We start from the raw sequence: 12,448 nt of genomic DNA on the forward strand, positions 1-12,448 counted from the left end.
AAGTCAGTGAGAAGTTCAAAAACTTTGGGCGACAGCGGAAGCAGTCCACTGACCAGTAAATCCCTTCCTCTTGTAACCAAGCTCACGCAAACCACCCCACCAACTCCCTCAGTGTCAATTTCCTCCTTCCCCAGGAATGCCAATAGTCCTGCAGGCCATGTCACTGGCAATTCTGACGAGTCCTCTCCTGCCTGGGATTCCTCCGATGCATCCTTGCGTGTAACGCCTACTGCTGCTGGCGCTGCTGTTGTTGCTGCTGGGAGTCGATGGTCATCCCAGAGGGGAAGTCGTAAGACCACTTTTACTACTTCCACCAAGCAATTGACTGTCCAACAGTCCTTTGCGAGGAAGATTAAATATCACAGCAGTCATCCTGCTGCAAAGCGGATAACTGAGGCCTTGGCATCCTGGGCGGTGAGAAATGTGGTTCCGGTATCCATCATTACTGCAGAGCCAACTATAGACTTGTTTGAGGTACTGTGTCCCCGGTACCAAATACCATCTAGGTTCCATTTCTCTAGGCAGGCGATACCGAAAATGTACACAGACCTCAGAAAAAGACTCACCAGTGTCCTAAAAAATGCAGTTGTACCCAATGTCCACTTAACCACGGACATGTGGACAAGTGGAGCAGGGCAGACTCAGGACTATATGACTGTGACAGCCCACTGGGTATATGTATGGACTCCCGCCGCAAGAACAGCAGCGGCGGCACCAGTAGCAGCATCTCGCAAACGCCAACTCTTTCCTAGGCAGGCTACGCTTTGTATCACCGCTTTCCAGAATACGCACACAGCTAAAAACCTCTTACGGCAACTGAGGAAGATCATCGCAGAATGGCTTACCCCAATTGGACTCTCCTGTGGATTTGTGGCATCGGACAACGCCAGCAATATTGTGTGTGCATTAAATATGGGCAAATTCCAGCACGTCCCATGTTTTGCACATACCTTGAATTTGGTGGTGCAGAATTATTTAAAAAACGAGAGGGGCGTGCAAGAGATGCTGTCGGTGGCCAGAAGAATTGCGGGACACTTTCGGCGTACAGGCACCACATACAGAAGACTGGAGCACCACCAAAAACGCCTGAACCTGCCCTGCCATCATCTGAAGCAAGAAGTGGTAACGAGGTGGAATTCAACCCTCTATATGCTTCAGAGGTTGGAGGAGCAGCAAAAGGCCATTCAAGCCTATACAACTGAGCACGATATAGGAGGTGGAATGCACCTGTCTCAAGCGCAGTGGAGAATGATTTCAACGTTGTGCAAGGTTCTGCAACCTTTTGAACTTGCCACACGTGAAGTCAGTTCAGACACTGCCAGCCTGAGTCAGGTCATTCCCCTCATCAGGCTTTTGCAGAAGAAGCTGGAGACATTGAAGGAGGAGCTAACACAGAGCGATTCCGCTAGGCATGTGGGACTTGTGGATGGAGCCCTTAATTCGCTTAACAAGGATTCACGGGTGGTCAATCTGTTGAAATCAGAGCACTACATTTTGGCCACCGTGCTCGATCCTAGATTTAAAACCTACCTTGGATCTCTCTTTCCGGCAGACACAAGTCTGCAGGGGTTCCAAGAACTGCTGGTGAGAAAATTGTCAAGTCAAGCGGAACGCGACCTGTCAACATCTCCTCCTTCACATTCTCCCGCAACTGGGGGTGCGAGGAAAAGGCTCAGAATTCCGAGCCCACCCGCTGGCGGTGATGCAGGGCAGTCTGGAGCGACTGCTGATGCTGACATCTGGTCCGGACTGAAGGACCTGCCAACGATTACGGACATGTCGTCTACTGTCACTGCGTATGATTCTCTCCCCATTGAAAGAATGGTGGAGGATTATATGAGTGACCGCATCCAAGTAGGCACGTCAGACAGTCCGTACGTATACTGGCAGGAAAAAGAGGCAATTTGGAGGCCTTTGCACAAACTGGCTTTATTCTACCTAAGTTGCCCTCCCACAAGTCTGTACTCCGAAAGAGTGTTTAGTGCCGCCGCTCACCTTGTCAGCAATCGGCGTACGAGGTTACTTCCAGAAAATGTGGAGAAGATGATGTTCATTAAAATGAATTATAATCAATTCCTCCATGGAGACATTCACCAGCAGCAATTGCCTCCACAAAGTACATAGGGAGCTGTGATGGTGGATTCCAGTGGGGACGAATTGATAATCTGTGAGGAGGGGGATGTACACGGTGATGAATCGGAGGATGATGATGAGGTGGACATCTTGCCTCTGTAGAGCCAGTTTGTGCAAGGAGAGATTAATTGCTTCTTTTTTGGTGGGGGTCCAAACCAACCCGTCATTTCAGTCACAGTCGTGTGGCAGACCCTGTCACTGAAATGATGGGTTGGTTAAAGTGTGCATGTCCTGTTTATACAACATAAGGGTGGGTGGGAGGGCCCAAGGACAATTCCATCTTGCACCTCTTTTTTCTTTCATTTTTCTTTGCGTCATGTGCTGTTTGGGGAGTGTTTTTTGGAAGGGCCAGCCTGCGTGACACTGCAGTGCCACTCCTAGATGGGCCAGGTGTTTGTGTCGGCCACTAGGGTCGCTGAGCTTACTCACACAGCTACCTCATTGCGCCTCTTTTTTTCTTTGCGTCATGTGCTGTTTGGGGAGTGTTTTTTGGAAGGGCCATCCTGCCTGACACTGCAGTGCCACTCCTAGATGGGCCAGGTGTTTGTGTCGGCCACTAGGGTCGCTGAGCTTAGTCACACAGCTAGATCATTGCGCCTCTTTTTTTTCTTCTTTGCGTCATGTGCTGTTTGGGGAGTATTTTTTGGAAGGGCCATCCTGCCTGACACTGCAGTGCCACTCCTAGATGGGCCAGGTGTTTGTGTCGGCCACTTGGGTCGCTGAGCTTAGTCACACAGCTACCTCATTGCGCCTCTTTTTTTCTTTGCATCATGTGCTGTTTGGGGAGTGTTTTTTTGAACGGCCATCCTGCGTGACACTGCAGTGCCAATCCTAGATGGGCCAGGTGTTTGTGTCGGCCACTAGGGTCCCTTAGCTTACTCACACAGCTACCTCATTGCGCCTCTTTTTTTCTTTGTGTCATGTGCTGTTTGGGGAGTGTTTTTTTGAAGGGCCATCCTGCGACACACTGCAGTGCCACTCCTAGATGGGCCAGGTGTTTGTGTCGGCCACTAGGGTCGCTGAGCTTACTCACACAGTTACCTCATTGCGCCTCTTTTTTTCTTTGCGTCATGTGCTGTTTGGGGAGTGTTTTTTGGAAGGACCATCCTGCCTGACACTGCAGTGCCACTCCTAGATGAGCCAGGTGTTTGTGTCGGCCACTAGGGTCGCTGAGCTTAGTCACACAGCTACCTCATTGCGCCTCTTTTTTTCTTCTTTGCATCATGTGCTGTTTGGGGAGTATTTTTTGGAAGGGCCATCCTGCCTGACACTGCAGTGCCACTCCTAGATGGGCCAGGTGTTTGTGTCGGCCACTTGGGTCGCTGAGCTTAGTCACACAGCTACCTCATTGCGCCTCTTTTTTACTTTGCGTCATGTGCTGTTTGGGGAGTGTTTTTTTGAAGGGCCATCCTGCGTGACACTGCAGTGTCACTCCTAGATGGGCCAGGTGTTTGTGTCGGCCACTTGGGTTGCTGAGCTTAGTCATCCAGCGACCTCGGTGCAAATTTTAGGACTAAAAATAATATTGTGAGGTGTGAGGTGTTCAGAATAGACTGAAAATGAGTGGAAATTATGGTTATTGAGGTTAATAATACTTTGGGATCAAAATGACCCCCAAATTCTATGATTTAAGCTGTTTTTTAGGGTTTTTTGAAAAAAACACCCGAATCCAAAACACACCCGAATCCGACAAAAAAAATTCAGTGAGGTTTTGCCAAAATGCGTTCGAACCCAAAACACAGCCGCGGAACCGAACCCAAAACCAAAACACAAAACCCGAAAAATTTCCGGTGCACATCTCTAATAAACACACACACATGTATACACATTAGCACACAGACATATACACACACATTTACTGTACACACAAACACATTTACACACAAACACAGACATATACACATAAACATACAGTATTAAACACACATTAATTCTCACCAAGAGGGCAGCAGCAGAGCAGCTCCTCATTCCAGCCTGGAGGAGCGAAGCTTCTATGTGATTGACAGGCTAGGCCTCGTGGGTAGATGGAAAGGACTGAGGAAAGAGAAAGGGTGGCCACCACACTGCCTGCATGTTCCAGATTACTGAATGCAGATCCCTGACAGCCAGGAAAGTTCTGCTGACAAGCTCCAAACCTCCCCTCTTCCCTAACAACACAACACACTGCACTGCACTGCACTGGACTCTCTGTACTGTGCAATCAGTGATATGCAACATGCAGGCAGTGTGGTGGCCACCCCTTCCCTCTCTTCTAGTCATCTCCTCCTACCCCTGCCCGAGATCACGGCTCTCAGCTGTGCAGTGAGCTGGCGCCTTCTGTCCTCAACTGCACCTGGAGCTCAAGCTCCACTTGTTCCACCCTCCCTACGCCCCTGCTCTTACCTCACACTTACAGCCTGTATTTTTTAGTCTTAATGCTATTTTTATTTATTAATTTTTATTGTTTCAGTTGATAGTCATTTGCATACATTTCTGATAAAGCTAAATTATTTATATATTTTGTTTAAATATATATATTGTTTTCAAAATACCTTTGCCAGATTCTATCATGTTTCATTAAATAACTGACCATAAGACAAATCAAAGTTTCTTCTGTTCCTTATTAAGAGGTCTATTTACTAAGCCTTGGATGGAGATACATTGGACTTAGATAAAGTACCAGACAATCAGCTCCAGGCATGATACAAGCTTTGTTTGAAAAATGACAGGAGCTGGTTGGCTGTTATCTCTGTCCACTTTATCTCCATCCAAGGCTTAATAAATAGACCCCTCAGTATTTTGTTGGACATCGTTAAGTACCTTTTTCACTCCTACGGTAACTGGATACCCCACAACCAATGGATATCAGGGATACAAATAAATGTATGTATCGGGGGTATACCGCACTGGGAAATAATAATGTATCTAATAGATATTATTAAGACCAAAATATAATGAGTACAAAGAGAAAACCAATGTTTTCTAAATAATCTTAAATTTGGTGGTGCACCCTGAGTCAGTAATGAAACATGCAACAGAAAAAGAGAAAAGAAGACTCTTTTGTGGGCGCACTCTTATATGTATGTGTATAGAAGTCTCAGAAGAAACTTAATGATAAAAATTATATGCAAATTTTATTAACAACAATCGATAAAATGGTAGTAGAATATACTGTCAAAAGTATCAAAAAGAGGAGGGGGGGTTGGGAAAAGGGGAACACAGAACAAATTTTTACAGTGTAAATACTGAGTAATAGTTCTGGACTGCCTGGGTACGAAAATGCAGAAAATAACAGCTGGAGGCCTGAAAAAAATCTCTATAAGAATCCTAGGTAGGTATGTAAATATAAGGATATTAGGTTGATGATAAGTCAGCTAGATCTCTTATGAGTAATATTGAAGAGACGGATGGGGTAGATAAAGATGGAATGAGTAAGATGAATCTGCTGTCAGTGTTAGACGCTGAGCAAAACCGTCCAGGAACTTCTACTAAACTGAGTATTCCTCAAGAGTCTCCCACTTGAGTACTAACCCAGCCCGACACTGCTTAGCTTCCAAGATCGGAAGGATTCGGGCGTTGCCAGTGTGGTATGAAAGTAGAAGAGATATTTGATATCGAAAGCTCGGGAATCACTGATGAGAGTTCACGAAATGGAGAAGAAAAAGAGTAGATATAGATTGGAGAAGAAAATAGGGGATCTGCTGCCAATGTTAGACAGGGATGGTTACCCCTGAATCAGTGGTGAGAGTCCTGAAATTAGAGGCAGTTGGAAAAAGATGGGGGGGGGGAGGGAAGGAACAATGCTGGTCTAAGGTAGTTTTGGAAGGGTTGATGGTTGATAAACTACCAATTACAGGGTGCTGATGGTACCTGTGATATTAATAATACTTGATGTTGTAGAAAGCAGATTGTAAAAATTGGCAGAAAGTTAAGATGATTTAAACCATGCAAAAACATCTGTTTGATGCTATCAGATTGATATCATTTGTCTCAAAGTGATATCAAGTGGGAAGATTAGAAAAATAGTAACATATAGGTGACAACAGTTCTGTAACAAATAAATTGTGATTTTTATGTCTCACTGTTGTCAGAGCTGCAGAGATACTTTACATAATAATAATAGTGAAAAATGATACTATAAATCTTTGCTCCAAGTGGATTTAGGAAAAGGCAGAAAACAAAGAAGAAAAAGAAGAAGAAAAACTTGAAAGAATACTGAGCCAATAAATATGTCAGATTTATAACTGAACATAGCTCTGGTAACCCATTATAGCTCAGAAATATCGTATGTCATAAAATGAGGAGCCGCTAAGTGCCGGCTGCCTAAGAAACAGATACTTTCATAATCTGATGTAAATAGATTTTGTAAGATAGTATATAAGGCAAGCATCAAAAATGAATACCAATAGATATACAAAGAATATACTTTAATTGTGCAGATGTTACCCGGAATGGAAGGGGCGATCAGTCACTGGTATGCGGCAAAATACAGTGTACACAAAGGATGTCCGTATCAAGGTCCAGTCATGTCACGAATGCGGGATACAGTAGTTACTGAGATTACACAGTGTGATGCAGCCGCAAAGCAGATCGGTCTATCTGGTCTGTTTCAGAGACGGGGTCTGTCGAAGTCTATTACAGACTGATGATAGAATGTACAATCCTGTAGTGAGGCGAGCTGCAGTTGTAGAATGTTACATAACTGCAGGGCTGGTGCGGCTGTCTGTGTCCGAGATGTACCAATTAAAGGGTGCTGGCAGTACCGTGATGATACGAGCTGCAGTTGTAAGATGTTACGTGACTGCAGGGCTGATGCGGCTGCCTGTGTCGGAGATGAAGGAAGAAGGAGCGCAATGTCCAATGTCCCGTCGCGGCAGTGTGTGGCGGCTTGTTGATGTAGCGGCTGAATGAGACGGAGCTGCTCGAGGTTCAGGCTGTCCGGAGTCGGCTGTTCCCCAGGCAGTGGGGTTACGGAAGACGCGTTTCGCCCGTTCACCGGGCTTGGTCACTTCCTGTTCATGGAGGGGATCGTGCGGGCTTTATCTTGAAAGGGGCTGGTCAGTGTCCAATCAGAAGGGAGATGTGTCCTACGTTCTCAGATTGCTGCACAGATGTAACTGCTGTTCTAAATTACATTGAATCCCAATTGAACTTGCAGTTAATGGCCCATTGCACGAAAAAAATTGAGAAATAGACAAGGTAATTAGATATCAATAAACAAGAAAAAAATATAAAATGGAAAGATAAATACATGATAATAAATGAGAAAGAAATAATAAAATAAATAAATACATATAAAAGATGATGCAAATATATAAAGACAGCATTTCTAAACTGAGATTATATTCTAACGCTGAACATTGGGATATTATGGGAGGATGGTTGTAAATATATATAGAGAGTGGTGTTGATAGGAGGTTATTACAGGGAAATTGTAAGGAAAAAATGGGAAGGAAGGAAATAATTGGGAAATAAGGAGGGGTGGGAAGAGAGAAATTTGGATTATGTTGGTGTGTAGGGGTGAAGCAGGGCTATCACAATCACAACACATAATTCCAAACAAAAATTTCATTTTTAATTTTATAAATATTAATCTACATTAATGATACATTTTACACTCTCACACATTTTATTAATTTCTCTACTATTTGGCTCACCCATATAATAGTCACCGTGCACCCACCATTACCCCCACACAAGTGCCCTTTCCCTTTTCCCCTCCAGCCTCACCGTGCTACACCATCCTCACGCCTCTTCAGCTTGCCTCATCAATTCACACCCATCAACATACAGTCTTCCCCCCTACAAATTTATATAGTATCACAGCAACCAAACAACAATGCATCATCAGCCCTGCTTCACCCCTACACACCAACATAGTCCAAATTTCTCTTCCCCCCCCCTCCTTATTTCCCAATTATTTCCTTCCTTCCCATTTTTTCCTTACAATTTCCCTGTAATAACCTCCTATCAACACCACTCTCTATATATATTTACAACCATCCTCCCATAATATCCCAATGTTCAGCGTTAGAATATAATCTCAGTTTAGACATGCTGTCTTTATATATTTGCATCATCTTTTATATGTATTTATTTATTTTATTATTTCTTTCTCATTTATTCTCATGTATTTATCTTTCCATTTTATATTTTTTTCTTGTTTATTGATATCTAATTACCTTGTCTATTTCTCAATTTTTTTCGTGCAATGGGCCATTAACTGCAAGTTCAATTGGGATTCAATGTAATTTAGAACAGCAGTTACATCTGTGCAGCAATCTGAAAACGTAGGACACATCTCCCTTCTGATTGGACACTGACCAGCCCCTTTCAAGATAAAGCCCGCACGATCCCCTCCATGAACAGGAAGTGACCAAGCCCGGTGAACGGGCGAAACGCGTCTTCCGTAACCCCACTGCCTGGGGAATAGCCGACTCCGGACAGCCTGAACCTCGAGCAGCTCCGTCTCATTCAGCCGCTACATCAACAAGCCGCCACACACTGCCGCGACGGGACATTGGACATTGCGCTCCTTCTTCCTTCATCTCCGACATCAGCCCTGCAGTCACGTAACATCTTACAACTGCAGCTCGTATCATCACGGTACTGCCAGCACCCTTTAATTGGTACATCTCGGACACAGACAGCCGCACCAGCCCTGCAGTTATGTAACATTCTACAACTGCAGCTCGCCTCACTACAGGATTGGACATTCTATCATCAGTCTGTAATAGACTTCGACAGACCCCGTCTCTGAAACAGACCAGATAGACCGATCTGCTTTGCGGCTGCATCACACTGTGTAATCTCAGTAACTACTGTATCCCGCATTCGTGACATGACTGGACCTTGATACGGACATCCTTTGTGTACACTGTATTTTGCCGCATACCAGTGACTGATCACCCCTTCCATTCCGGGTAACATCTGCACAATTACAGTATATTCTTTGTATATCTATTGGTATTCATTTTTGATGCTTGCCTTATATACTATCTTACAAAACCTATTTACATCAGATTATGAAAGTATCTGTTTCTTAGGCAGCCGGCACTTAGCGGCTCCTCATTTTATGACATACGATATTTCTGAGCTATAATGGGTTACCAGAGCTATGTTCAGTTATAAATCTGACATATTTATTGGCTCAGTATTCTTTCAAGTTTTTCTTCTTCTTTTTCTTCTTTGTTTTCTGCCTTTTCTTAAATCCACTTGGAGCAAAGATTTATAGTATAATTTTTCACTATTATTATTATGTAAAGTATCTCTGCAGCTCTGACAACAGTGAGACATAAAAATCACAATTTATTTGTTACAGAACTGTTGTCACCTACAGTATATGTTACTATTTTTCTAATCTTCCCACTTGATATCACTTTGAGACAAATGATATCAATCTGATAGCATCAAACAGATGTTTTTGCATGGTTTAAATCATCTTAACTTTCTGCCAATTTTTACAATCTGCTTTCTACAACATCAAGTATTATTAATATCACAGGTACCATCAGCACCCTGTAATTGGTAGTTTATCAACCATCAACCCTTCCAAAACTACCTTAGACCAGCATTGTTCCTTCCCCCCCCCCCCATCTTTTTCCAACTTCCTCTAATTTCAGGACTCTCACCACTGATTCAGGGGTAACCATCCCTGTCTAACATTGGCAGCAGATCCCCTATTTTCTTCTCCAATCTATATCTACTCTTTTTCTTCTCCATTTCGTGAACTCTCATCAGTGATTCCCGAGCTTTCGATATCAAATATCTCTTCTACTTTCATACCACACTGGCAACGCCCGAATCCTTCCGATCTTGGAAGCTAAGCAGTGTCGGGCTGGGTTAGTACTCAAGTGGGAGACTCTTGAGGAATACTCAGTTTAGTAGAAGTTCCTGGACGGTTTTGCTCAGCGTCTAACACTGACAGCAGATTCATCTTACTCATTCCATCTTTATCTACCCCATCCGTCTCTTCAATATTACTCATAAGAGATCTAGCTGACTTATCATCAACCTAATATCCTTATATTTACATACCTACCTAGGATTCTTATAGAGATTTTTTTCAGGCCTCCAGCTGTTATTTTCTGCATTTTCGTACCCAGGCAGTCCAGAACTATTACTCAGTATTTACACTGTAAAAATTTGTTCTGTGTTCCCCTTTTCCCAACCCCCCCCCTCCTCTTTTTTATACTTTTGACAGTATATTCTACTACCATTTTACCGATTGTTGTTAATAAAATTTGCATATCATTTTTATCATTAAGTTTCTTCTGAGACTTCTATACACATACATATAAGAGTGCGTCCACAAAAGAGTCTTCTTTTCTCTTTTTCTGTTGCATACAAATAAATGTCCAAGGCAATTTTAAAGCACAGGAAGTGTGAGTATATGTATAGAAACCCTGAAGCTATAAACCATTTTCCATGCTGGTACACATATGTCTACTGTCTTGAAATCCTTTCCCAAGAATTTTATACCATACATACAGTAGGTCCAGAATTGTTATTTACTAAACACTAGATTGCAAACCATTGGCAGACAATGGGGTATGAGCGTTCAATGAGATATTAAAATAGAATATGGATGAGAGGAAGCAAAACACAATATAATAATATCTTGTGTAAACTGTATATGCTTACATTTTATATTTATGTTCATGTCATGGTGTGTTTCTAAAACCTTGTTTTAAAAACTTTTACCTGTTGCACACTAAAACTTTCTGACACTTATTGTGTCCTTCCTACACTTTTTTTACATTGTTCTAGCAATTTTATTGTGTTCTTGGTAGAGATGAGCGGGTTCGGTTCTCAGAGAACCGAACTCCCCCGAACTCGACGTATTTTACGCGGGTCCGAGGCAGGCTCGGTTGTTCCTGCCTGACTCGGAAAACCCGAATGAGGCAAAACGTCATCATCCCGCTGTCAGATTCTCGCGAGATTGGGATTCCATATAAAGAGCCGCACGTCGCCGCCATTTTCACTCGTGCATTGTAGAGGGTACAGAGAGGACGTGGCTACGTTCTCTCAGTGGCAAATCTCAATATCAGTGCTCAGTATCATTGCTCAGTATCAGTGCTTATTACTGCTCAGTAATACTAGTACAGTGCATCTTGCTGCTGTAGGGTGCTGTGTTAGTAGTGTCCTGTGACTGTGTATCATTCATCATCATTCCAGTCACAGTGGTATCTGGGGGGTGACAATTCCAGAGTGCTTTTGTGCTGCTCAGTAATACTAGTACAGTGTCTTGTGCTGCATCTTGCTGCTGTAGGGTGCTGTGGTAGTAGTGTCCTGTGACTGTGTATCGTTCATCATCATTCTAGTCACAGTGGTATCTGGGGGGTGACAATTCCAGAGTGCTTTTGTGCTGCTCAATAATACTAGTACAGTGTCTTGTGCTGCATCTTGCTGCTGTAGGGTGCTGTGGTAGTAGTGTCCTGTGACTGTGTATCGTTCATCATCATTCCAGTCACAGTGGTATCTGCTCAGTAATACTAGTACAGTGTCTTGTGCTGCATCGTGCTGCTCAGTGTCAGTTCTCCGTAGTATCATCAGTGCTCAGTATAATCAGTGCTCAGTATCATCAGTGCTCAGTATCATCAGTGCTCAGTATCAGTTCTCAGTATCAACAGTGCTCAGTATAATCAGTGCTCAGTATCAGTGTTCAGTATCATCAGTGCTCAGTATCATCAGTGCTCAGTTTCATCAGTGCTCAGTATCATCAGTGCTCAGTGTCTTGTGGTTTTCAGTAATACTACATTACTAATACTAGTACAGTGTATTGTGCTGCATCTTGCTGCTGTAGGGTGCTGTGGTAGTGTCCTGTCACTGTGCATAGGTCATCATCATTCCAGTCACAGTGGTATCTGGTATCTATCTAGTGGTATCTAATTCCAGACATTACTGGCGTCTAATTACAGATATATTACTGGCATATAATTCCACACATTAAAAAATGGAGAACAAAAATTTGGAGGGTAAAATAGGGAAAGATCAAGATCCACATCCACCTAGTGCTGAAGCTGCTGCCACTAGTCATGGCAGAGATGATGAAATGCCATCAACGTCGTCTGCCAAGGCCGATGTCAAATGTCATAGTAGAGAGCATGTAAAATCCAAAAAGCAAAAGTTCAGTAAAATGACCCAAAAATCTAAATGAAAATCATCTGAGGAGAAGCGTAAACTTGCCAATATGCCATTTACAAAACAGAGTGGCAAGGAACGGCTGAGTCCCTGGCCTATGTTCATGGCTAGTGGTTCATCTTCACATGAGGATGGAAGCACTCATCCTCCTGCTAGAAAAATGAAAAGAGTTAAGCTGGCAAAATCAAAGCAA

General features: G+C 43.3%; 2 pseudogenes; one reads left to right on the top strand and one right to left on the bottom strand.

Annotated features, from left to right (window-relative positions):
* Nucleotides 1-5,594: 5,594 nt before the first annotated feature.
* LOC134949651 (5S ribosomal RNA) lies at nt 5,595-5,713 on the bottom strand (annotated as a pseudogene).
* Nucleotides 5,714-9,883: 4,170 nt separating this feature from the next.
* LOC134949654 (5S ribosomal RNA) lies at nt 9,884-10,002 on the top strand (annotated as a pseudogene).
* The last annotated feature ends 2,446 nt before the right edge of the window (nt 10,003-12,448 follow it).

This window comes from Pseudophryne corroboree, chromosome 1, assembly GCF_028390025.1.
Source record: "Pseudophryne corroboree isolate aPseCor3 chromosome 1, aPseCor3.hap2, whole genome shotgun sequence".
NCBI classification, from domain to species: Eukaryota; Metazoa; Chordata; class Amphibia; order Anura; family Myobatrachidae; genus Pseudophryne; species Pseudophryne corroboree.